Source organism: Aotus nancymaae, unplaced genomic scaffold (genome assembly GCF_030222135.1).
Source record: "Aotus nancymaae isolate 86718 unplaced genomic scaffold, 86718_ANA_hifiasm-v0.15.2.pri h1tg000076l, whole genome shotgun sequence".
Taxonomy (NCBI): Eukaryota; Metazoa; Chordata; class Mammalia; order Primates; family Aotidae; genus Aotus; species Aotus nancymaae.
Genome location: NW_026988491.1, coordinates 1,816,154 through 1,843,041, shown reverse-complemented (window position 1 = coordinate 1,843,041; position 26,888 = coordinate 1,816,154). Strand labels below are relative to the sequence as shown.

General features: G+C 47.6%; 1 long non-coding RNA gene across 14 annotated transcripts in view; it reads right to left on the bottom strand.

Annotated features, from left to right (window-relative positions):
* Positions 1–26,888, bottom strand: part of LOC105725775 (uncharacterized) — a 277,480-nt gene that overhangs the window by 23,504 nt on the left and 227,088 nt on the right. For 10 of the 14 annotated variants that reach the window (XR_010339342.1, XR_010339332.1, XR_010339343.1 and 7 more), the window contains one exon: positions 26,102–26,821. The exons of 1 other annotated variant lie outside the window; for it this stretch is intronic. This is a non-coding gene — a long non-coding RNA (uncharacterized LOC105725775). 3 more of the 14 variants (XR_010339333.1, XR_010339335.1, XR_010339328.1) reach the window with 3 other exon arrangements.

Genomic DNA, 26,888 nt, shown 5'->3' with positions numbered 1-26,888 from the left:
GATCAAACTGCCCGCCTCCTTCAGTAACATGATTCACAGCACTCTATAATGGGGTGATTCAGAAATGCTAAACCCCTTTGGGCCAGGAATGCCATGTCCCAGTTCTGCAGAATATCTCCCGTTTCCATTGACCCCATTTCACTGCCTTTTATTTTGAGTTTGGGGCCCAGTCAATTAAAAAGAAAAGAATGAAGGCTCTGCAGATGACCTTCAGCCAAAAGCAGTTAACAAAGGCTTCTCAGCATACTGCAATGCTGAAAACCCACAGGTAAATGAGAGAGGGATAAAGGGAAACTGGACACAGTGGCTCATACTTAATCCCAGCACTTTGGGAGGCCAACGTGGGCAGGAGGCGAAACTCCAGGTCAGAAGTTTGAGACCAGTCTGGCCAACATGGCAAAACTGCATCTCTACTAAAAATACAAAAATTAGCCAGGCATGGTGGTGCACCTGTAGTCCCAGCTACTCAGGAGGCTGAAGCAGGAGAATTGCTTGAACCCAGGAGGCAGAGGTTGCAGTGAGCCGAGATTGCACCACTGCACTCCAGACTGGGCGACAGAGCAAGACTCCATCTCAAAAAAAAAAAAAGCAATCTGAGTGCTCTATTCTAGTCTCTCTGCATATCACATCTGTACTCCACAGAGTACAGGTGACATCTCCATGGTACAGAGAAGGGAATGGAGGCCAGAGAGGTGAACGCCAAGGCCATCATGCCAGTACATGGCAAATCTGGTGTTAGAAGCCACGTCTGTTCACTCCAACACCCGTGCTTTTAGCATTTCATTCCATGCCGTGTGGGGAAGCCTGACTTCTTGTTGATTTAACAGCCCAATGTGGGTAAAGCGCCCCTAACAAATCCCAGAAGATTGTCTCGAGGAGGTGTTCATGTTGTGCAAACAGCATTACACGTGTCCTGGGCTTTGTAGCACCGTTTCAAATATTGACGAGGCCCATTAAAGAATTCTGAGAGAACAGGCTGCCTTAAGTGGAGCGGGTACTGAGTTCAGAATGCCTGGTGCAGTAATAAACGCCATGGCGCTCCGCCATTCCAGGCAGGGGCCTCATGGAAGTCAGCCTGCACGCCTGTGCACACACACACCCCCACCCTCCACCGACCTCCACCACCCACCCCTCTCCACGCATGCCCACTGAGGTGTGAACCCCACTGTGCCCTGTGCATTTCTATGAAATGATATTTTATTAAATAAACAAACTGGAGCCGTTCCCGTAGATTTATGAACAGTTCCTCAAGTCTCACTTGTTCGACCCACTGCGGATTTACAGCCCCACATTAACCTCGTGAGCGCTCATAACGTTTACTAAGATAATGTTGGCAGGAGGGAGAAGGGATTTTTATAGCCGAGTAATAATTAGGAAATGCAGGGAGGACTGGGAAACCTGTTTGTTGGTGATGCCGGGTGCATGGACAACGATGGGATTGTACATTCTGTGCAGGTTTCCCGGGCGGAAATCAATTCCTTCCCTCTAGAGCTGGTTTTACCTCCATGGCTTGTCTGAAATCTGCTTTCTACTTTTAGAGAATGTGTTATCGGCGTGGTCAGGCCTCAATCTCAAAAAGAGAAGAGAGGGCAGCTGCCTGAGTGACCTCTGGTGCAAACTTACCCTGCCTATTCAGAGAGTGGGACCCAAAGTGCACTTTTAGAACCTGGAGGGAGATGGCATCACCTGGAAACAGGTCAGTTGCGGCAGATGCAGCATTCCTTCCTCCTCAGAGTGGGAGCAATAGGTTCTTCAGGCTCTTTCCTGACAATGCATCGGCTGGGGGAAAAGAGAGAAAGCATTGTGGCACTGATGCTTAAGAGGCATTGAAGAAGAGGAAGCTTGCAAAATGGTCATACAACACGAGCCGGCCCGGGCACGGCGGCTCCAGCCTGTTATCCCAGCACTTTGGGAGGCCGAGGTGGGCAGATCACTTGAACTCAGGAGTTCGAGACCGGCCTGGGCAACACAGCAAGATCTCATCTCTACAATTTTTTTTTTTTTTTTTAATTAGCCAGGCATGGCGGTATGCGCCTGTGGTCCCAGCTACTGGGGAGGCTGAGGTGGTAGAATGACTTGAGCCTGGGAGGTCAAGGCCATGATCGCACCACTGCACTCCAGCCTGGACGACAGAGTGAAACCCTGTCTTGAAAAAGAAACTATGAGGGGCATAAACAATAAAGGCGCATCAGTAACAAGAACTACAAAAATGTGGCTGCATATAGGAGCCATGGTGGCCAGTTGGCGGGGGTTGGGGGAGAATTAAAACGTTGGACCTAACGAATTAAAGCAGACACTGGGGGATGGGGACGGGCATTGTGATTTTACAGACTGCCCAATAATACTGATGCACAGAGAGGCTTAGGCCAGCCAGTGGCCCCTATGCAGTGCTTTCCTATCTGTATGGCCCGGCTGCTCACAGGGTGGGCTGCAAGCCAGCAATATGGGCCTCACCAGGGAGCTGGTTGGAATGCAGAATCTCAGACCCTGCGCCAGCCTTACCGAATCAGCACCAGCATCTCAACAAGATCCTCGGGGATTCACCTGAGCATTCAAACTAGAGAAGCATGGCAATGCGACATTTGACTCTCAGAAATGCTACCTCCCCCCAGAGTAAATAGAGGAGCTACTCCTTTTGCTTTCCCATTTTACAGGGGGAAAAATAAGTCAAGGCTGAGGGAGGTTTAGCTACTTGCCTGAGATCACACAGATCCAGGCCCACGTCTCTCTGCATCTCTGCATCTCTGTACCTCACAGTCACACACACACACCGCTGGGGGAAATCTGGGCACCGTGGCAGGTGCAAGGGAGGTGCTTGTGGGCTGGAGCTAAAAACAAGAGATGGAAGAGGGGCACCCTAGGGAAGGGGATCAGTGAGTAGTTGTCAATTAGTCACCGGGCCGCCAGCAGCTGGCAGAGTGGGGCCCTGTCTAGGTGGCCACCACTTCCTCCCGCCGCCTCTGCCCTCTGCCTTCCCCTTCGAGAACCTCCTTGAGATCTGAAACTCAAACAAGAGGGCATGAATAATGTAGCGCAATTGCTCCTCTCGTCTCCTCTCAATCCTCAGAGGGTGAGGGAGGCTCCTTGTCTGCCTCATTAGTGGCCGTTCAACCATTTGATTTCAGTAAGAGTGTGCCTTCCTCAGAATTTTCATACCTATTTGCGTCACCGGAGTCAACACTGAATTTTTGAATCCACATGAAATTTTAATGGGGTGATCTGCATACAGCACAGTCCCGGCTGGGGCTCCAACGACGGCTAGGAGAGGGACAGCCTGCTCTGAAGATGGGCTGATCACAGAGACATGAGTAGGACCCTAGTCCACCCCCAGCTTGGAGCCCGGATTGGGGTACAGGGTGATAGGGAGGTCCCCAAGGGCTGAGAGGGTGCTGCCAGCTAAACTCTCCCTGCAGCCAAGATAAGCAGCTTCCAATTTCAGGTGAAGAGTTAAGGACTCCACTCTGTAGCCTATAAGCCCTGAGGTCAAAATCCAGCTTTACCACTTCCTGGCTGTGTGACCTTGGGTAAATTGCTTGACCACTCTGAGCCTGTTTGCTTATCTGTGAAATGGGGATTCTAACAGAGTTGTTGTTACAGGGCTTAAAGGAGGTAATCCATGTAAATCCCTTAGCCCAGTGTTTGGAACGTGATAGGCAATTAATGCTTGGTAGATACGATGATGATATCTTATGTTTAATAGAGATGGCAATGGTGACAAGTAAGACGATCACAATGACGATGTTTTCCTCCGTCTTTAACTCTACACACATGACCAGAACTGTGTAATTTGCAAAATATATTCACATCTGTTTTTTTTTATTCGGTCTGTACTTTGGATTTGGTAGCAGACTGATGTCAGTTGATCCCAGTTTTACCTCTTAGGAACTATAGGAGTTAGAAGAAGTAACTTCATCTCCTTGAGCCTCAGTTTTCTCACCTGTGTAATGGGGAGACTACACCCTACCCTGTAGGACTCTCATCAGGATTCAATAGGAAAATGTCTGTAAAATGTTTCTCCTGGTGCCTCCCACGGGGCAGGCACCATACACAGGAGGATGATCTTGATTCTAAGCACACGTTTTTGTTCACAATTTGCATCTCTGAATTCAGGGTCCATCTGCCATTGCGAGAGCATCTTAAATCCTTGAACTATAATGATATTATTTCCATCCAGGGTATTTATTTGTCCAGTGCTTGCTCGTGATCCAGGCATGTGCTGAAAGCTGCATGGGAGCTGAAATCGTTCATGCAATCCTTGCAACAACAGAGAAAGTCTGTGTTTTGTCTAAATATGCTTTGAGGATGGGGAAATGGTGCCTCTGAGAGGTGGTGAGTCCTCTCCTGGGTTCTACAGCTGGTTTGCCTTACAGAATTCCTGCTCTTAGGAGCCGTATTCTCTAAGCTCTGTTCCATCTCCCCATCCCTCATGAAGAGCTAAGAAGAGGAAAGGCCAGAAACATGGGGCGATTTGCCCAGAGTGGCATGACCAGTAAGTGGTAGAACTGGGACTGGATCCCAAGTCCATAGGATCACGAATACTGAGCTCTTTCTGCTGGGACCCACCATGGCTGGCAGGTGGGTGAGCAGCATGATCCTTTTATTATGTGGCTCCGGTGTAGTCTAGGACAACCTTGCCAGAGCCTGGAGAGCGGCTGTCACTCCCAGGTGTCTTGCAAGTATCTCCGAGCCTCACTTTCTTCTCCTGTAAAACAAAGGAAGTGGCAATGCCCACCTCTCAGAAGTGTTGTGAGGATTACACCGAGCAATAATAGAAATAGGTTCTGCCAGCCATGGAAGGCCCCCAGATGTGAGTGATTGCTGAGGACACAGAAAGGCAGGGCCCTGGGAGCTGGGATGAGTCGCACCACAGGACCTTGGTGCTGAAAAGAGCCACCAAGGAGTCTCCACCCCTTCTCAGCACTGCCCTTCCTCCTGTGGGATGCTCAGTGTGGAGATCCTCCCTCCCTACCTGACACAGAGATGGGAGTGAAATGAAACAGCCCCGACCCCACCCCTGGCTGCCCAGGGTTTCTCACCCACTGTAATGAAATGGAAGGAATTTCTGCTGAGAATGGTGATTACTAACCTGCCAAGATGAGTGAGAAAAATCAATTCAGAGAGTGCAGGAGAGAAGGGACTCTGCTGAATGGGGGAGGTATGGGAGAGGAAAGAGGGTGGGAGAAACAGAAAGACAGTGACCTGGGAGAAAAAGAGGGAAAAAGTGGGGGAGGAGAGAGAGAGAAGGTGAGCTGCACATCTGTTCATCGAAGATGAACTTCAGGGAGATTTAGCCTCAATCCCGCTCTCATAATTTCTCTCTTCAGTGATTAGACAAGGACAGCGGGAAAGTGGGTTGCAGAGGCAAATGCGTGCCATACAGCAGAGATTCAGTAGGTCTGGGTTTGGACTTGCCAACAATTCTGCATTTCTAAGCAGCTCCTGGGGATGCTGAGCCACTGGTCTGGGAACTTGACTGGGGGTATCGAGGCTGAAGACAGAAACCACGAACTTGCCCATTGGTGAACTGATACCACAAATGTTTCCCAAGTGTGTGCCGTGTGTTTTAAACCAGAGAGCCAACCACTTACTAAACATACAGTAGGCTTTGTTGAATATTACTGGAGAGAAGTATTTAGTCATTAATTCTTTCACTGAGACGAAGTTCACGTTACATAAAATTAACGACTTTAAAGTAACCAATTCAATAGCATCAGTTCGGCCAGGCACTGTGGCTCATGTCTGTAATCCCAGCACTTTGGGAGGCCAAGGCGGGGGGATCATGAGGTCAGGAGATCAAAAGCATCCTGGCTAACATGGTGAAACGCTGTCTCTACTAAAAATGCAAAAAATTAGCTAGGTGTGGTGGCATGCGCCTATAGTTCCAGCTACTCGGGAGGCTGAGGCAGGAGATCACTGGAACCTGGGAGGCGGAGGTTACAGTCAGCCGAGATCATGCCACTGCACTCCAGCCTGGGTAACAGAGTGAGACTTCATCTCAAAAAAAAAATAATATATATATATATACACACACACACACATATATATGTATATATAGCATTAGTTCATTCAGTGTTGTACAACCCTAGCTCTATCTAGTTCTAAAACGTTTTCATTAACCCCCAGAGAACACCTCATACCATGAGTAGCCATTCCGTTTTCACTCTTCCTCCCAGCCCCAGCAACCACTAAGCGACTTTCCGTCCCTATGGATTTACCTATTCTGGATATTTCATATAAATAGAATCATATCTAGTATGTGACCTTTTGTGTTGAGCTTCTTTCACTTAGAGTCAGACATGTACCTGCGTATGAATATTCATAGCAGCAGTGTTTACAATAGCCAAAGGTGAAAACAACTCAAATGCCCATTAGCAGGTGAGTGGATAAGCAAAACGTGGTCTACAATGGAATATTACTCAGGCATAACAAATGAGGTACTGATCCATGCCGTGGCGTGGAAGAGCCCTGAAAATGTTACACTAAGTAAATCATTTTAAAAATGCTGTTTCTTGCCCTCATGGCTGTCACCATGATCCTGATGACCTCCACTCAAGTGTGGTCACCTTTCATTCCGAACAAATGTCAGCTGAGCAGCCACAACGAGCAGGACACTGGACACTCCAGGAATGTAGGTCAGTTAGACCACGACGGCCACTCTGGGTCCTTACTGACTTACTCTGTGACCTTAGGCCAGTCCCTTCCCTTCTCCAAACCTCAGATTTCTCATCTGTAGAATGGGATTCCAGATTTCTCACCAGGTTGGCACAAGCATTAGGTCAAGGTGAGGTCTCTGAAGGAAGCCACAGAACTAGACAAGTGTCAGTGACTACTACGGACTGAATGTTTGTGTTCTCCCAAAAATCATATATTGAAATCCTTACCCCCAGCATGATGCTGATAGGAGGTGGTACCTGTGGGGGTGATTAGGTCATGAGGGTGGAGCCCTCATGAATAGAATTAGTGCCCTCATTAAAGAAACCTCACGGGGCTCCCTAGCACCCTTTCCACCATGTGAGGATACATACACAGCAAGAAATTGGCAGTCTGAGACCTGGAAGAAAACCCCCATTAGAATCAACTCTGCTGGCCCTGATGTAGGACTTTCAGCCTCCAGAACTGTGAGAAATAAATTCCTGTTGTTTATGAGCCACTCAATCCATGCTACTTTGTTATAAGCAGCCCCGACAGACTGAGACAGTTACTGTCACTATGGGTTGTACAAGGGGGGGACCTCAGAACCTGCCATCATCCTCAGAGTTTGGGAGTCAGAACCTGAATGTGTGGAAAGAGAATTGCAGTGCAAGGGGAACACTGGATGGAGTAGGAATCCCGGAGAGTGACTGCTGTTATGTAAAATCCACGCCCGTGGCCCACCAGGCACATCTAACCCAGCACTGAACCCCTCGCAGACTTCGGCTGGACCCTAGAATTCATCCAGCCCAACTTCCTCATGTTGCACATGAGGAATCAGAGACTCCAGGGAGAGAAGTGATTTGCCCACAGTCTATCAGAGAAATTTCCTTTCATTTGTTACTGACTTCCAGAGAAGATAGTGGATTGAACACTTCCCTCTAATGTATTTCCTTCCCTAAAAGCGAATACTATTATTTAAAAGAATTTGTTTTAAAGGCATGAACTCATAAGGTCAAGGAGAAGGGAGGAAAAGACAACAGTTACGAGGTCTGGAAATGGGAAAGTGAGTAGACGATGGTGGTAACTGACTTAGCAGAACAAACATGGCTAAGAAGTGGGGATGGCAAGAGACCAACCCAGTCTGCACCCATTCACTATGTCATTCAATTATCTTTCATTTGTCACTTTCTCTGTACAGGTCCAGGACAAAGATGAATGCAACTCTCCAGGCCATGCCGCCCAGTCGTGTGTGATCTTCTGGTGGCAACAGGGAATCAAATGAGGCAATGTGGAGCCCTATAATGTGACATACTGTTGGCCCTCCATATTCTTGGATTCTGCATTCATGGATTCAACCAATCACCATTGAAAATAACCAGGGGAGGCCAGGCGCGGTGGCTCATGCCTGTAATCCCAGCACTTTAGGAGGCCGAGGCAGGCAGACCATGAGGTCAAAAGTTCGAGACCAGTCTGGCCAACATAGTCAAACCCTGTCTCTACTAAGAATACAAAAACTAGCTGGGGATGATGGTGTGTGCCTGTAGTCCCCGCTACTTTGGAGGCTGAGGCAAGAGAATCACATGACCCAGGAGGCAGAGGTTGCAGTGAGCCAAGATCACACCATTGCACTCCAGCCCAGGCAACAGTTTGAGACTCCATCTCAAAAAAAGAAAAGAAAAAAGAAAAAGAAAATAATCAGTGGGAAAAAACGGATGGTTGCTGGCCAGGTGCAGTAAATCATGCCTATAATCCTAGCACTATGGGAGGCTGGTTGGGGAGAATAACTTGAGGCCAGGAGTTGCAGACAAGCCTGGCCTAACATAGTGAGACAACATCGCTGTCAAAAAATAAAGTTTAAAAAAAATACCTGGGAGCCTATTGCAAGAGTCAAAAAGCAATTCACCTGAATCTTATAAGGCAACACAATCTATCAACCCTGATTTTTCTGTTTCTCTGTTATATTTAAGGATTCTCACTCACTTAACCCACTCAATGTAACATAAGAAATGTAGCATAAGAAGTATGTTCAGCCGTGTACAGTGGCTCACACCTATAATCCCAGCACTTTGGGAGGCCAAGGCAGGAGAATTGCTTGAGCTCAGGAGTTTGGGATCAGCCTAGGCAACAAAGCAAGATCTTGACTCTCCAAAAAATTAAAAAGTAAGCTGGGTGTGGTGGTGCATGCCTACAGTTCCAGCAACTCAGGAGGCTGAGTGGGAGAGGCCCTTAAGCTCAGGAGGTGGAGGCTGTAGTGAGCTATAATGGAGCCATCGCACTCTAGCTTGAGTGACAGAGAGAGACGCTGTCCAAAAAAAAAAAAAAGAAGAAAAAAAGAATCATTGTATCTGTACTGAACGTGTACAGACTGCTTTTCTTGTCATTATTCCCTAAACAATAGAGTATAACAGGTATTTACATAGTATTTACATTGTATTAGGTATTATAAGTAATCTAGAAATGAGTTAAAGCATCCAGGTGGATTGTGGAGGTTATATGCAAATCCTATGTCATTTTGTATTGGTGACTTGAGAATTCACAGATTTTGGTATCCACAGGGGTCCTGGATTCAATCCCTCATGGGTACCCAGGGATGACTGCGCATAAGGTACCAAGAGGAAACAAACTCTGTCGGGGGGGCATGAAAGAGGAAAGGGTGCAAGGACAGAGGAGTTGGAGTTGTTTACTGAAGAAGGACCAAGACAGAGGAGGGGGTACTCCCAAGAACAGGAAGAGCCCATGGGAAGCCAAGGAGCAAAGGTATGAAACTTTCAGAGCATTCCAAGTCTCTTAGAGACACCCTCAGGTGCAGATCTTGAAGACCCCTCTAAGTCAGAACACAGGGCTACTCGGGAGCCACTGAAAGGTTTTGAGCAGTTTAGTGGCAAGGTCCAGAAAGATCACTCCAATGGGGATTAAACAGAGGAGTCTTTAGAATTCCCACTTATTTCTCTTGCTCTTTCTCCATCTCTTCTTCCACAAGCTTTAACTGAGCACCTACTGCGTGCACTGCCCCATACTAGATGCCTGAGACCAGGAGCTAGGTATCCACACACAAGTGCATGGCGTGATCAGTCGTGAGCATCAGTAATTGGGCCCTGTCTGCATCTGCTGTCTCCTGTTGCTTGGAAAACACTTCCCACTGAGCTTCAAATGTGCACCTGCTGGCCCTCACACTCGCATAAAAGTCTCTGAAAAAAAAATTGATTATATTCATTCTCTTAACCTCACCCCAACCGGAACATAAATCGTCTCTGTTTATAACACTTCTGGCATTTTGTGCATTTTGCCGAGTGACATAAAATGACAATAAATTTAGGCCCCACCAGCAGAAAAGTACCTAAAATGCCACATGTCACTAATATTGACAGGTTCTAAAAGTAAAACTTGGAAATGGTTCAGGCAACATAAATTAAAATAAAAATACATACTTTGTCCTTGAGAGAGAATCAGCTAAAATTAAACCTCGGTGTGGGTGGGATGTCCAGGAATAAGAGGGAGGAAGCATCAGATATGCCTTGTTCAGAGCAGAGTCCCAGACAGGGAGGCTGAGAAGGATCCAGAGAAAAGTCAATCCAGGACCTTGATGGAAAAAAAGACTGTTCTTAAAGCTGCACCACCCAATACGGTAGCCATGACCTTTCTGTGAGCATCTAAGCCCAGGGGTACATGTGCAGTTTTGTTACATAGGTATGCCTGTGTCGTGGGGCTTTGTTGTACAGATTATTTCATCATCCAGGTAGGAAGTCCCTACCCATTAGTTAATTTTCCTGATCCTCTCCCTCCTCCCATCCCCACCCTCTAATAAGCCCCAGTGCATATTGTTCCCCTCTCTGGGTCCATGTGTTCTCATCATTTAGCTCCCACTTATAAGTAAGAACACACAGTAGTTAGTTTCCTATTCCCGTGTTAGTTTGCTGAGGATAATGGCCTCCAGCTCCATCTACGTTTCTGCAAGGACAAGATCTTTTCTCTTTCTCTCTCTCTTCTCCTGTCTCTCTTTCCCCCTCTCTTCTCTCTTTCCCTTTTCTCTCTCCTTTCTTTCTTTCCCTCTCTTTCTTCCATCTCTTTTCTCCCCCCTTTCTCCTCCCCTTTCTCCTCTCTTCTTTGCCTCTTTCCCTTTCTCTCTTTCTCAATGACTGCTTGCCCTCCCCCAACTGTCTTTCTTTCTCTTTGCCTCTTTCTCTCTTCTAGTTCCCTTCCATTTTATATGCTTTTCTAAAACATAAATACATTGAATTCAGAAGGCAGCACAGGATTAGGAAACCAGGGGTCCAAAGCCTCGCTTGACCGTTCTGCAGTTGTGAGGTTTCAGGCAAGTGACTCCAGCAGGCTCCTCATCCTCCAAACTGGTAATTATGGGAAGAATAATCCCTACGGTGTTTGGCCATTGAATTACATCACCTGTTCAGTGGCACAGAGTAGGTGCTCAGTGAACGCAACTTTCTTCTTTCTTCTCCTTGATCACACACCTTCAGAGGCTCACAAAAATCTACCACAACTTTTTCAGCCTCTTAAGCTCAGAACTGTGGCCTCGCCATATTTTCCATCTTTCATCTCTGGCTTTAGCCCACTCAATCCTCTTCCATTCCCAACGTTCCATGCACTTTCCGACCAGCAGATCTTTGCACATGCTGTGTGCCCAACCTGGGATGCCCCTTCCCCTTTTGCCTGCCTTAGCCTGCTTCCCTCAGTGGAGAGTTCAGCTCCGAGGTCCCCACAGCCTCCTCATCCTCTGCAGCTACTAACACAGTACAGGTTGAAGAATCCAACAATGAAAGAAGGTGTAGACAGAGACCCAGAGAAATCAGGGAGCAGGTCAGGCTCATTTCAGGCAGACTGCAACTTGGTCTCAACCTCTGGCTGAGATGGCATATTTCATTCAGTCAGTCAACACTTATTGGGCACCTACTGTTTGCCTACCCCTGCCCAGCTGGATGCAGAGATGCATCAGGTAAGTTCCTTTCTGGGGGAGTTACAGCCCAGTGGGGAAAGAGATTCTCCCCAGAGCAATTACTATACAGCCTGGTAAGTTCTGGAATGCAGGTGCATGAAGGTTCCCTGGTCGCATAACAGGGGGCTAGCAGTCCCCTAGGCTATGGGGACTTCAGGAAATGAACCAAGAGCAGGGCATTCGGGGCAGCCGGAGGTGAGGTCGCCACAAAGAAGCCGGCTTTTGCGGTAGGGACATCCCAGGACAGGCGAAGAGCCAGGAGCGGAGGAGGCGTGTGAGTCAAAGGAGTGCAGGGACACGAGCTAGGAAGAGGAGACTAAAAGGAAGCTAGTCAGGATGGTGGTCGGGCTAGACCACCACCACGAGGGCTCACAGAGGTTGGCCAAGGAGCCGGGACTCGACCTGGAGGCAGCCGGAGTCCCGTAAAGGGTTAAAGCAAGGGAGACCCGTGACCACAGAGGCAGTTCAGAAATCTCTGACTGCTCTGGGCCGGCCCTATGGTGGGGGCAGCGTGGGTCCGGCCCAGAATGGAGGTGGGGGCCGAGATAAGGCAGGGGTGTCTTTGACGAAGACAGAGCCCTGGAGGGGAGGAGAGGGAGGCGCAGACGGAGGACGTCCCACCTCGGGCCTCGCCCTTCCCCCTTTGGCGGCGGCTGCCTGGGGCGCCTCACCACCTCCCCCTCCCCAGCCCCTTCCCTTCCCACCCCCTCCCTGCCTTCTGGCTGCACAATTTGTGAGGAACATTATGTAAATGGGCTTTATGCAAATCCAGCATCTCCCCCCGCTCGCTCGCTGGACTCCTGAACCCTAATTAACTTGCCAAAGCCTAATGTTGCTGTCCCCCCTACACCGGCCCAGCCCCCCAGCCCGCTCCCCCAACTGAGAAATCCATCTTCAGAAGCCAGCGCGGTCTAATCGCCGCCTCATTTGAATGTGCGGGCTGTCGCCCACACCGTTAGCCGGCAGGAGAAGGCGGCCTTTCAGCCCCGACACCGGTGCTTCCGATACAGCTCCAAAATAAATGCCTTTTTTTCTGCCCCCCCCACCCCCTCCCGCCTTATTTTTACTTGCTTCCGGACCCAGAAACGGCCTGGGGAAAGTTGGTGCAATATCTCATTATCTTCAAGTCTTCTGTCCATCACTTAGCATCACCCTCCCCTCCCCGACCTCAACGTCTGGGATCTTATACCCTCTCCCCTCCCTCTCTCTCAAAACAGCCGCTCCGGAGAGGAGCGAGGGCGGGGCGCAGGCGCTCAGGCCTGTAATCCCAGCACTTTGGGAGGCCGAGGCTGGCCTATCACCTGAGGTTCAGGGGTTCAGACCAGCCTGGCCAACAAGGAGCAACCCTGTCTTTATTCAAACAAACAAACACTCAGGAGGCTGAGGTAGGAGAACTGCTTGAACCCAGGAGAAGGATGTTGCAGTGAGCCAAGATCCCGCCTGTTGCACTCCAGCCTGAGGGGCAGAATAGGCTCTGCCTCAAAGAAAAAGAAAAAAGAAAGAAAGAAAAGAAAAAAAGAAGCAGGCATCGGTGTGTTTTGAAATCAGACCAGCAAGGATATATTCAGCTCCTGCTCCCTGCAAGGCACTACTGTGTCCTTACCCCCTAAATGAAGGTATATTTTTGACCTAGAAACAACTCCAGGAGCAACAGCCTCCTTGATTTTTTTTTTTTTAAGACAGGGTCTCGCTCTGTCACCCAGGCTAGGGTGCAGTGGTATAATCATAGCTCGTTGCAGCCTTGAATTCCTGAGTTCAAGCAGTCCTCCAGCGCCAGCCTCCACTACAGCTGCACACATGCCACCATGCCCAGCTAATTTTTCAAAATTATTTTTTTGTAGAGAGCTTTGTTTCCCAGGCTGCTATCAAATTCCTGCCTCAGGTAGTCCTCCTGCTTTGGCCTCCTGAGTAGCTGGGACTACAAGCATGTGCCACCACACCTGGTTAATTTTTTTTTTTAATTTTATAGAGACGGTGGTCTCACTATGTTGCCGAGGCTGGTCTCAAACTCCTGGCCTCAAGCGATCCTCCTTGTCTGGGCCTCAAAGTGTTGGGATTATAGGCATGACCCACCATGCCAGGCCCTTGATTTTTTTGTTGCTGTTCAGACAGGCTCTCACTCTGTTGCCATGGCTGGAGTGCAGTGGTGCCATCTCGCCAGCTCTTCTTTTCTTTTCTTTTTTTTTGAGACGGAGTTTCGCTCTTGTTACCCAGGCTGGAGTGCAATGGCGCGATCTCGGCTCACTGCAACCTCCGCCTCCTGGGTTCAGGCAATTCTCCTGCCTCAGCCTCCTGAGTAGCTGGGATTACAGGCACGCGCCACCGTGCCCAGCTAATTTTTTGTATTTTTAGTAGAGACGGGGTTTCACGTGTTGACCAGGATGGTCTCGATCTCTTGACCTCGTGATCCACCCGCCTCGGCCTCCCAAAGAGCTGGGATTACAGGCGTGAGCCACCGCGCCCGGCCCCTTTTTCTTTTTTGAAACAGAGTCTCGCTCTCACCAACCTCTACCTCCCGGGTTCAAGTGATTCTCCTGCCTCTGCCTCCCGAGTAGCTGGGATTACAGGTATGCACCACCACGCCTGGCTAATTTTTGTATTTTCAGTAGAGACGGGGTTTCACCATGTTGGCCAAGCTGGTCTCAAACTCCTGACCTCAGGTGATTCTCCCACCTTGGCCTCCCAAAGTGTTGGGATTACAGGCGTAAGCCACCTTGCCCAGCCCAGCCCTTGATTTTAAAGACAGTTGAACCTACATTCAGCCACCAATGATGCATCCAAGGTCATGCGGCAGGGATGGGCTGGAAGACAGCCTCCCAGTCCCCCACACAGCCTGGGGCTTGCTGCTTGGCATCCCTTGTTCCACACAGCACAGCCTAAAGGAGCTGAGCTGTTCTGGCAGCCTTGTGGATGCTCCCTTCAAGTGCAGAACAAAACAAAATAAAGGCTTTCCCTGGAAACAGGAAGAATTGTGTTGTCAGCCAGTTCCTGCTGCTGCAGTGAATCCCCTAGATACGGCTCCCAAAGCAGAGATGGGAGAGGGGGTGACTGCCTCTGGAACTCTACCAACAGAGTAGGCAAGGTGTCTAGGGCTCGGTGTTGTAAATGGGTTTTTGAAACATGCAAGAAAAAGGACGTTTGCTAGGGTGATAACAAGCAGGTCAGTCATTCATTTGTTCGTTCACTTATTCATCCATCATTTATTGAGGAAATACTTCTTGTCCATAGTGCCTGGACCACAGTAAATCCCAAAATATATTTCTGCCCACAGAATCTGGTAACCCACTTGTCACTGGCTACAAGAGACCAAGATCACCATATGCAAACAGCCGTCTGACACCCCATCTTTCCTGATGGCCAAATCTCCTCCCTCCTCCCTCAGCAACCTGGCATCTGAATAAATAAAGGATCTACATTTGGAAATCCCCAGCATCATCTTATTCCTTCATTTTCATTTCTGCAAAGAAGTGATATATGCCTGCGCTCAGTCCTGAGAAGGACAGTTCATCCTGGAGGAGAGAATCTGGAGTCAAATCTATAAGCTTCGGCAAGGCACAACTTTCCCAAAGCCTTTTTAATCTCATCTGTAAAAGGGGTATCATGCCATGCCTACCTCTCAGGGTGAACGGGGATTAAATGGGAAAAAATAGAAAATATCACCCTCTTTCTGAGATAAAAGCCTGTTCACAAAACCTCTATTGAAGCCATGCGTTTCTCATTGAGGTTTCAAAAACAAAGATAGAAAACCAGAATTCTTGTTAAGTTTTTGGTGAGGATTTTGTTATATCAGAGATGTCACTGAAGATGATTTTTAGACAGCACTTTGGTCCAGTCACTTCACCTCTCTGAGCCTCAATTGCTCCAGTGCTAAAATGGGAATAATAAAATTAGCTACCTCAAAGGGTTTTAGGAAGGAATTAATTAGGGAGGTCTTAGTGCTGTATGAGTCACATAGTTATGGCTCTATGACTCTCAAAGAACATATACATAGATATACTTAATTATAGTAGAAAACGGGGAATTTTTCAAACATCAATTAATTAATTAAAAGTTAGTTTCCTAGTTTCTCTATTAAGAAAATAGAGACTCTTTTCTCTCCATCAGGTCTCTTTTCTCTCCATCAGGATGCACATAGGTTCTTAATTTCTTTTTTCCCAGACTTGTGAAGGGTGATTTAAACAGAAATGTTGGAGTATGTCCTTATTTCTATTTGGAAAAACAACAACAACAACAACAACAACAAACATTTTAGTGATCATGGAAATTACACAACTTTGCTTATTCCAATAGAAGACAAATCATTCTCTCTGAGATTTAGCATTCAGTAAGCCTGTATATCCTGAGGTCCTAAATGCTCAGCTTAAGTAAATAGAGGGTATGGTCTGACTATACCCTCTATAGATATACTTAAGGATATATTCATATATCCAGTGCCACATGCTAGGATATACATGGTATACTCTCTAATTATTATAGAGCCTTCCCACAATGCCTTTCCATCCCCTCTGCTTTGAAATTAGCAGAGGGGATGAAAAGGCATTGTTATCATACGGACAATAGAATGGCAGCCACCACAGATGGTACTAGAGTTCTAGCTCATGAGCAACAATCAATCTCACATGGAAATGGTACTCAGTCCCACAGTGCAAATAGGCCTCCTGTAGCATGCCAGCTCCCATTAACTGGTAGCTATGGCCTGAGGTACTGTATTAAGAAGGATTCTGATGTCTTGTTTAAATCCAATGCTAAAGAGTGCCTGATTGATTAGTAATGTCTGCTATGGAACTAGGGGATGGTCAGTACATTGGGCGCCTCCTGTTTACTAATCTCAATCTAATATAACCCCTGTGTGTGAAAGTGAAAGTAACTGAGATTCAGAGAGGGGACTAGATTTGCCAGGGTCATACAGCTATTTAGTGGCAGAGCCAGAACTAGAATAAATATCTCCTGGCTCCATGCCCAGGTCTCTTTTCTCTCCATCCGGATGCACGAGGGCTTTTAATCAAGGCTCAGGGGTATCTGTGCAACAGTCAGAGCATTTGGCATTTGTCACACTATTTACCCCCATATGGTTCCAAAGAAATTTACAGTGATTACACACCAGAAATACACACGTTAGAGAGAAATGTGCACATTAGAAGGGGATTAAAATAAAATAGAGAAGGTAACCAGGGCAAAGGGAAAATGAGAACAAAAAATAGGATGGAACCAAGAATGAGTTTGGCACACACAAATGCTGCCCGTATGCAGTTGCTAAGCAACTGGTGGCCAAAGCAAAGAAAGGAATAGGAATCTATGTGTTTAAAGATGGAAAATACAGTCAGTTAAAAAAGCAGATTTCCTTGGTATTCCCTTGGGAGCAGTATCTCCTAGATGCTCATACCAAAGCAGTTGTAATGGAGTCAAGGATGCCCCTCAAAAACAGGCCTCCAAGAAATCAAGCAATTTTGACACCATTGATTCTTGGAATGTCTTGAAGGGAGGTTGGTGCAAAAACGTCCAAGTGCAGTCCAAGAATTCAGAACTTTTGATGTCCAGGTGGCTGAAGACCACCCTGTTTCCAAAGCCAGTAGTTAGAGTCCATTGTTCATCTGACTTGACCTCTCATATTTGATACCACGGATGGCTTTACCTTTGTGGGTTTATGTTCTCTTCAAGGACAACACATGCTCTTGGGTTTCCTCGTATGTCAATGACGTCTCCTTCTGGATGTCCACTATTGGGTGCTTCTCCTTTCCCCCGATGCCTAAGTGTTGCAGGCTCCGGGACTCAGCTGCAGATATTCCCTTGTACTTATCTCTCCTTGGTTCTTGGTGACCTCATGGCTTCAAACCAGCCTTAGGCTGATGCCTTCATATTTTCTTACTCCAGCCTGACCTCTCTCCCAAAAGAGGTCAGACTCATATATTCACCTCCTCTCCTGACCTCTTCATTTGGACACTAATGGCATCTCAAGCTTCACAAGCCCTCACCAAAATCTGGATCCCATGCCACTCTTTCTCCAACCTGGTTCCACCTCCAGTCCTCCTCATTTCGAGAACCAGCACCATCATGGAAATAGGTGCTCCAGCCTAAAACGACTCAACCTTTGTTCAAACGACTCAACCTTCACTCAAATGACTCTGCCTTCGCTGAAACAACTCAAACTTTGCTCAAACAACTCAGCCTTCACTGGAACGATTCAACCTTCACTCAAATGACTCAAACTTCGCTCAAACGATTCAACCTTCAATCCTCTCTCCTTGTCATGTCCAATGTCCAATTCATCAACAGGTCCTGGCAGCTCCACTCCAAAAATGATTTCAAGTGCACTCATCTCTCCTCCTCTCTACCTCTTGGTCTCGGCCACCTTCCTTTCCCACCTGGATAGCAGGAATGCCTCCCATTTTGCTCCTGGTCCTGTCACTTGTCCAGACGGTGTCCAAAACAATTATTTTTGAAATGTCTATCTGAGCAGGTCATCACCCAGTCCAACCCTCCCCTATGGCCTCCCCATCACTGGAGAGCTAAGGTGTTGGCTGTGCATGGACTGAGCCCTGACTCCACGCCCCGGACCCCCAATTGCTCTCTCTTCTCCAGTCACACTGGGTTCTTCCCGTTACTCATGTGTGCTGCGATGTTGTCTTCTCGTAGCCTCTGCATCTACTGATCTCTCCTCCTCAGAAAAAGATCTACTAATGCTCTTTCCCCAGACAGCCCCTGGCTCACTCCTCCACCCCTAACACAAAGGAAACACCACCTCCTCCAGGGGGCCTTCCCTGACGCTTTATTTTAAATGGACTATACATCCTCCCTCCCACCCCTTCCTTACCAGCCTCCCCCTTATCCCTATAACTTCCGCCTCACCTCCCGCCAGCCTCCCTTCCCACTCTCTCCACCAGCCTAGCTTCTCTCCCAGTTCTTACCAGCTTCTCTCTCACCCATCGCCCACATCTCTCCAAACTCCCACCTATATTGGCCTCTGCCTTACCTCCTATGTGTAGGGGATTAGGTCTCTTCTCCACAACACCGTGAGAGCAGAGACATTTGCTTCATTAGTTGACCACTGTATCCCCAGGACCTTGCACATAGTAGGTGCTCAATAAACACATGTTGCACAAATGACACTCTAGTGGTCTGATTTATTCTGGGTAACATCTTCAGCTAACAATTCCAAGGAGATCAGCCTGTAGGGAAAGCAAGGTGGACTCTGTCCTCTTGGTGCTGGGTCACATGCCTAGAGAAACCCACACTGAGGGTTTTGCATTTGATGATGACACACAGAGTCAGGCCTGGCAGTCCCCTTGGCTGATGCCACCTGGGACACCCCAGTAATTCTATAGCTTTTCCTTAATCATAAATATCTCCCCTTGGTGTCAGCTGGCCCCGTGGAAATCACCAGGCGAAATACTGTCATCAAACCCCGATAAATTCCTAAATGCCCAAGCCAACCGCGCCAATTTACAGCAGGTTTTGACTTTAATAATGTTTTGTCTTAGATTTGGCTCTAATTATAAATCATTTGCAACTGTGGTTTAAACCATAAGCAAATCTTACATGGCATTCTTATTATCTACTTAATATCGCAGAGAGAAAGATTTATAGAATCGCATTCTGGGAATTAAGCAAACGAGGAAACTTTTAGGTGAGGGTGAAATACGTGAAAATTATAGTTTTGTCATAAAACGTTGATTGATCAATGATTATTGTAAAACGGTGGTAACTGTGCTGGCGTCAACATAAATCTGTAATTGGCTGGATTTATTCTTTTTCAAAATACTATATTTCCTACAGTTTTGACCATCGTGTTAATATGAATCTGTCAGATTTACTGTGGTTTTAACTTAATTAACTCCATTTAGCTTATGCATGTGTGTGTGTGTGTGTGTGTGTAGGGTGTGTATATATATGTATATATAAACATAGATTTATATATGTTACATATATCCTTAAAATGCATTGTCCCCAGTCACTTACACTTTTTACATAATGGTTTGTGGTTTTCTTCAAATATAATTTTTTACATATTTGGGAAAAACCCATTTTGCTGTATGAAGCCAACTGTTGCTGCAGAAATGGGTTGGAAGCACTGTTTGAGTTTCTCACCTGTGGGGTGACCACATCAGGTAATGACATTGCATCTTAGGAGACAGTGAAGACTGCAAAAAGATCCTGAGTCAGGCTCAAATCTTGACTCTGCCATTGTGTGGCTGTATCACCCTAAAGAACCTATTCTACCTCTCTTTACCTGTCTTCTCATCTGTAAAATGGGAATAGAATAATTGCCCCTACTTCAGAGGTTCCTGCAAGGCTTAACAAAGTAAAGAATGTTACATGGTTGGCATGGGGCTTTGGGAGGCAGTGGATGTTGAGCACATGTTGTAGAGGGTCCTCCTTTCTGCTTCCCAGCCAGGAGTGGACTTGTGATGTATGGGGTAGCATGCTCTAAGGAGTGAGGTCAAGGGAAAATCCCAACCCTCAGAGGAACCATCAACTGGCCCACTGGAAGGGCCAGTCCCAGTGCCAGAGGGAACCAGCCCCAACACCAGAATCATCTTCTAACCTAATAGAACAGGGAGATGATGGGTCCAGATCAAAGCCAAGTAGGGACAGAGAACCATACACGAATTCAAATTTAGAATAATAATAATAAAACAGTAGTCCCACTTACCCAGAAACACTTGCTTTGCATCAGGTCCTATGCATTTTATTTTATTTTATTTTAATTTTATTGAGATGAAATCTTGCTCTGTTGCCAGGCTGGAGTGCAGTGGTGGAATCCCGGCTCACTGCAACCTCACCTCCCAGGTTCAAGCGATTCTCCTGCCTCAGCCTCTCGAGTAGCTGGGACTACAGGCATGCGCCACCATGCCTGTTTTTTTTTTTTTTTTCATGTTTTAGTAGAGACAGGGTTTCACCGTATTGGCCAGGATGGTCTTGATCTTCTGACTTCGTGATCCACCCACCTCGGGACTCCCAAAGTACTGGGATTACAGGTGTGAGCCACCACACCCAACCTTTTTTTTTTTTTTTTTGGAGTAAGGTCTCACTCTGCCACCCAGATTGGAGTGCAATGGTACAGTCACAGCTCACTGCAGCCTCCAACTCCTGGGTTCAAGAGATCCTCCCCCTCAGACTCCCAATTATCGGGGACTACAGGTGCACATCACCACACCCAGCTAGTTTTTCTAGTTTTTGTAGAGATGGGAGTCTCACTATGTTGCCCAGGCTGGTTTCAAACTCCTGGCCTCAAGCGGTCCTCCCACCTCAGCTTCCCAAAATGCTAGTATTACAGGTGTGAGCCACAGCACCTGGCCCATAATTCTTTATAGACTTAATCTTGTTAAAGCTCAGCAAAGCCTGCTAGCCTATCAACCTTGGCAGGAGAAAATTATAATTTCAGAAATGTGACTTGCCCAAGGTCACACAGCTAATAAGTAGTGGAACTGAGACTCCATGCCCACATTCTGAGGGACTGACTTTTACCACCTCTGACTGTTATTGAGCCACACGTCCCTTCAGCAGCTGCCCTGTCTGCTGGCAGCAAGCATCCTGAGCCAATGACTCCTTCCAAGTCTAAGCCGAGGAAAAAGGAGGCCCAATTCAGCCACTGCGGTCTCTTCCTGTCTAATTGCTAAGGACAGAGCTGAGAAGTCATTGCCCTGAAGCTGAAAATCTTCCCTTTCTGTGGAGTTTTGCGTTTGTATTTAGTCGTGCTTTATTTTTCTTGATTCACACTATGGAGCCAGTCAAAAATATTTTCTGAGGCCCTGCTCTGAGTCACTGACTCGTGGTGTCTGTTCTGAAGTTGCCCAGGGTCAAGTGAGTCAGCTGTGGGCAAATGAACCCAGACGCTGGATTTCACTGAAAAGTAAACACTGCAAGCATTGGGGGGAAAACGTTGGTTTCAAAGGTAACTTTCGCAAGCAGCCTCCCTGCATTCTTCCCCTTCTTCCTCTACCTCTCCCCACCTCATTCTCCCTCTCCCTCCTTTCTTTCCTTTCCACATTGTCCCTTTGCTCATCTCTTTCTCCCTCTTTATTTTCTTCGGTCTTCTTTCTCCTTCTTTCAAACTCTTTTTTCTCCTGTTCCCTTCTCTCTCTTCTTTCTTTTTCCATCTCCCTCTTTTTTTGTTGTTTTTTGTTTGTTTGTTTGTTTGTTTTGAGACAGAATCCTACCCTGTTGCCCAGACTGAAGTGCAATGGCGTGGTCTCGGCTCACTACAAGCTCCACCTCCCAGGTTCAAGCGATTCTCCTGCCTCACCCTCCTGAGTAGCTGAGACTATAGGCGTGTGCCACCATGCTCGGCTAATTTGTAGTATCTTTAGTAGAGATGGGGTTTCACCATGTTGGCCAGGCTGGTCTCGAACCCCTGACCTCGTGATCCACCCATCTCAGCCTCCCAAAGTGCTAGGATTACAGGCATGAGCCACTGCGCCCGGCTCTTCTTTTCTTTCTTTCATTTTTCTCTTCCTTCTTCTGTTCTCTTCTCTTGTTTCCTATATTCTTTTCTGTTTTATACACAGGATTTTGTTTTTGTTCAGGTATGGTGAGACCACAAAGCACGAGACGACCACTATTGAAAAGATAGTTTATAATTCACAGTTCCCAAGACGGGGGGCATGACAGGCTACACAGGGCAGACGGAGCCAGGGGAAAGCGGAGGCCAGGGCCTTTATCATGGATTTTGTTTTCTCAGTTGATGGTACCCAAAATAAAATAATAATAATAGGCTGGGCATGGTGGCTCATACCTGTAATCCCAGCACTTGGAGAGGCTGAGGCAGTCGGGTCCCTTGAGCCCAGGAGTTCGAGATTAACCTGGGCAACATGGTGAAACCCTGCCTCTGCAAAAAGTACAAAAAATCAGCCGAGCGTGGTGGTGCACAGTCCTCCTAGCTATTTGGGAGGCTGAGGTGGGAGGCTCGTTTGAGTCTGGGAGGCAGAGGTTTCAGCGAGCCAAGATTGTGCCACTGTACTCCAGCCTGGGAGACAAGGAGACCCTGTCTCAAAAACAGCAGTGATAACAATGTCGTGGATTTTGCTGGAAAGAACAGGTGAGCCAGGGTAGGCAGACTTAGGCCATTGTGAATAAATTCCGCAGACTCTGGGCTGCAGGGGAGGTCCCCAGCTGTCTGGTTCCTGGCCCTGGGGTGATCTGGAGCACGGGGATAGGGTCCTGGAGGTAGGAGGTTGATAAATAGACTCAGGATTGGTTGGTTTGCATATCAAAGGCTTCCTCAGAAGGGAAGTGGTTTGCTATCTCTAGCAATTACCTAATCCTGGGAGACGCACACCCTCCCGGGATCCTCAAGGCCCCCACAATTCTCAAGCCTCATCAAAGATAGAAAGTTAAAAACAGGACTTCTACATCTTTTTTCCTTCCTCTCGTTTCCTCCTTCCCCTCTCCTCTTCTCTGTTCTCCCTTCTTGTTTCTCTCCTCCCTTCTGCCTCCCCAAGACCCGTGAAGAGCTCATCGCAAAGGTTCAGGTAAGCAGTCACAGAAGCCTGGTTGAGTGGGTGACAAGAAGCCGGGAAAGGAACAGGCAGCGTCACCAACTACTTGGGAGGGAGAACGCTCGTTAACTGGATGAGGCTCCGACAGCCCCGCTCAGCTCTGCCTGCCGGCCCCGGCTTCGCACCACCACCGCTGGGACGCCGCCCCTTCCTTGTTCCTATGGTGGCGGCTGCTGTGTTCCCTGCCCTGCTACTATCCCGTGGGTTGGTTGTTTTGCCCAGGCCTGGAATTACCCAAATCCCCTTAAATACATGGCTGCCAATGAGGATCCGGGGAAAAAAAGGCAATAATTGTGACAGTAACTCATGGGGCCAGGCCTGACACGTCTCTAATTGCCTGCTAAAATTGTCGCTGTCTCCTAAAGTGCAAATTATCACCCGAAATGACAAGAATAATGAATGAGTAACTCTGATGTAATGCAACAATTAGTCCTCAAAGACACTGTCTAATATGGTAATTCAGAACACCCACTCCTTGTTATTAAGTGCCTGATAATTATTTAATTATCTATCTGCCAGCATGATTTACTTGGTTTATTTAGCTGCAGATGTGGGCAGGAGCATTCGGGTTTAAGGTCAGAGCAAGCCGGCCCCTCTGCTGGCTGCCACATCGGTTTGCTTGGGTGCTGGAGGCTGCCGCCCGTCTGACTTCCCTAATTGGCTTTGGCAGTCCTGACCCAAAGTCAGAAAATTGCCTCTTCTCCACTGCCGGCTCTGGTTCAGGGTCACTCAGGGGCTGAGGCTCTTGAAGACCAGGGCTGAGAGTGCCTGCCTTCTCCGGCCCCTTCGGACCCTCCGACAGGTGATCAGAATATCTGGGGGCAGCCGTTGCTCCCACCGAGCCTGACGTGAGTGTTTACTCTGCACTGGGCATGGCGCCAAATTTTACACAAGCGTCAGCTCATTTAATCTTCACAATAGTGCCAGGAGGTAGAGACAATTGGTGTTGGCATGTGACAGAGGAAGAAACTGGGACTTGGAGAAGTGAGGTCATTCGCCCAAGGTCCCATGGTGAAGGAGTGGTGGGCTAGGGTGAGTCTCCCTGTCCCCAGAGCCACTCTAGTCTCCTGGACCCTGACAGCGGCAATGTGAGGCTGGCCCCAAAGCTGTTAGTCACAGCTCATCCCAGACCAGTGCATGCCCAGAAGAGTCCGGGCAGGGATTCAGAAGGGTCGGTGTCATGCTCTCCAAATCATAAAATCACTGACAGGGAAAGCAGAAAGAGTGGATCTAACCTGTGTTGGCTCAAGGAATTAACCCAAAGCCAAGAGTAGAAGGTACTAGAGAGAGACAGAATCTACAGAGGGGGCTACTTACTAGCTGAATGCGCTTGGGCAAGTTCCTTATCCTCTAAAGCCTCAGTTTCCTCATCTGTAAAGTGGGGATGATAAGAATCTGCCTCTGATCACCTGTCGAAAGTACCCTCATCATCAGATACTCTGAACCCTGCACCCTGCACCCTGCTGGTTTCCTTTACTAAATGTACCTGAATCTCTGATTATCTTGTTCATTTATTTACTTATCCCCCCCTCCCCATCACACACACATAGAATATAAACTCCACAGAGCTAGGACCCTGTCTGGTTCATTCCTCCTTCACATTCCCTGCATTAAGCACAAAGCTTAACATGTCATAGTCCCTTAGTAAATATCTGTAGAATGAATGAACAAATGAAAAAATAATCAGAGGCCAAGTGGGGTCCCCGGCCAGCCACCTCCTTGCCCGAGTGACTTCTCAGCATCTCTGTGCACAGAGATCCCTACTCCCCATCTGTCCCGGCCAACAATGCTGATGACCCCTTACCTTCATGCCCATACATTTTCATCACACAAAAGGTCATGTTGACCACTCCAGCCACAGTTGTAATTTCCTTGCTCTGGTGCCTCGGCTGACCTGAGACTCCAAGCATCCACCAGCTTCCTCATTCCACATTTCTGAGGGATACGTCTGATTGGTCCAGGCCACCAGGAGCAGATGATCTTGGCGTCCCACATGGCCACATCTGAGCACATCTGCCCAACCTCCACCTTCCAGCATGTGACTCAGTCTGCTGCTGGAGCTCTCTGTGGCTGCACACAGGCCATGCTGAGAATTAACCTCCCCTGGGAGCCGCCGTCGGTAAGGGCTGCCAGGAGTCGTTGGGTAAATAGCCCAGCTCCCTCATCCCTCAAATTGAGAACACATAGAAGTATGAATTCCGGACTGCCTCCTCAACTTTCCCAGAAGGATAAAGCTCTGTTTCTCATGTAGTAGATGCCATTCCTGCCTCACTCAGATCCCCTCTGAAAGATCAATGCATCCAACCCCCTTGGTTGTACATTAAATGTACATTAAACTAGTAATGGACATTGGTAAGTCCAGCACTGGCCGTGGTGAATGTTGGCTGCTAAGACAGTAGCACCTCACAGCTAACCCTGCCCTCCGCGGACAGGAGCTGCCTTACCCAGAAATCCTGCGGAGGGTGCACCCTCCCCTCTATACCAATTGGCTACATTGGTGTCATGCAGCCAATAATTGACTATTACAAGGGTACAAAAGGCCAGCCTCTTTACTCCAAGGCAGAACAACTCTGGGGTGCAACTCACACTCCAGAGCTCCTCCTGGGATCAACTGGAAGCGTGAGACGTCACCTGAAACCATGTCTTTTACTAGCTCAGGAAAGGCAGGGCCAAATCTCTCTTGCTCACTGCTGCATCTCCTGCACAGAGTATAGTATTTGTTGAGTTAGTAAATGAATTAACAAATGAGTTCATTCATTCATTCATTCATTCATTCATAGATCTGAGTAAATAAATGCATATACATGTATAGCAGATGTATGTATATATGCACATCAATGAATAAATTCAAGCTATGTAATTCCCAAATCAGGACCTAAGCACCTCTTTCTAAATTATTAGCACGTGCATTTCAGTGGTCAAAGATCAGCAAAAAAGGACGGACCTCCAGGCTGGAAGTCAGACGGACGACCTCAGTTTTCATCCTTGACTCACTGGGTGACTTTGGTTTTTCCATCTGTCAAATCAGAAAAGCACATTTATTTTTCTCCATGGTTTTTTCTCCCCATAAACTTAAACACTATACAAGTTTATGTTGTGTGATTTTTTTAATTTTAAATTTTGGTATCATTTTAGACTCCCAGAAAAATTTTTAAAACAGTGTTCCTGGCAGGGTGCGGTGGCTCACACCTGTAATCCCAGCACTTTGGGAGGCTGAGGTGGGCAGATCGCTTGAGCCCAGGAGTTCAAGACTAGCCTGGGCAACATAGCGAAACCCTGTCTCTATAGACATACAAAAGTTAGCCAGCCATGGTGGCGTGCATCTGTAGCTGCAACTACTTGGAAGGCTGAGGCAAGAGAATTGCTTAAGCCCAGGAGGCAGAGGTTGCAGTGAGCCGTGATCATGCCATTGCACTCCAGCTTGGATGACAGGGGTGAAACTCTTTCTCAAAAAACGGAAATAAAAGCAGTGCGTTCTCTTCTGTCTTTACCCCAGCTTGCCCTTATGTTCTTGGTTTGTGGGGTTGAAATCCTCCGTTAAGTATCTGGTGATTGTCTTAAGGAGGGAGAGGTGAACAGAGCTGTAGAAAGGAAGTCAGTTTGAGTAAACGCAGAATGGAAATTCACCGGGCTTAGCAACCTTCAAACATGAGGTGGCGGCAGCAGGCAGACAGCATTCCTCTCAGTCTCTCTCCATGCGTGGTGCATCTGTGGTTTTCTTTTATTTGTGGTCTATCACCTCCTATGCCATGACAAACAAGAGACTTTATAAATATTTCAAACACTAATAATTTGTGCTGTCCCTGCTT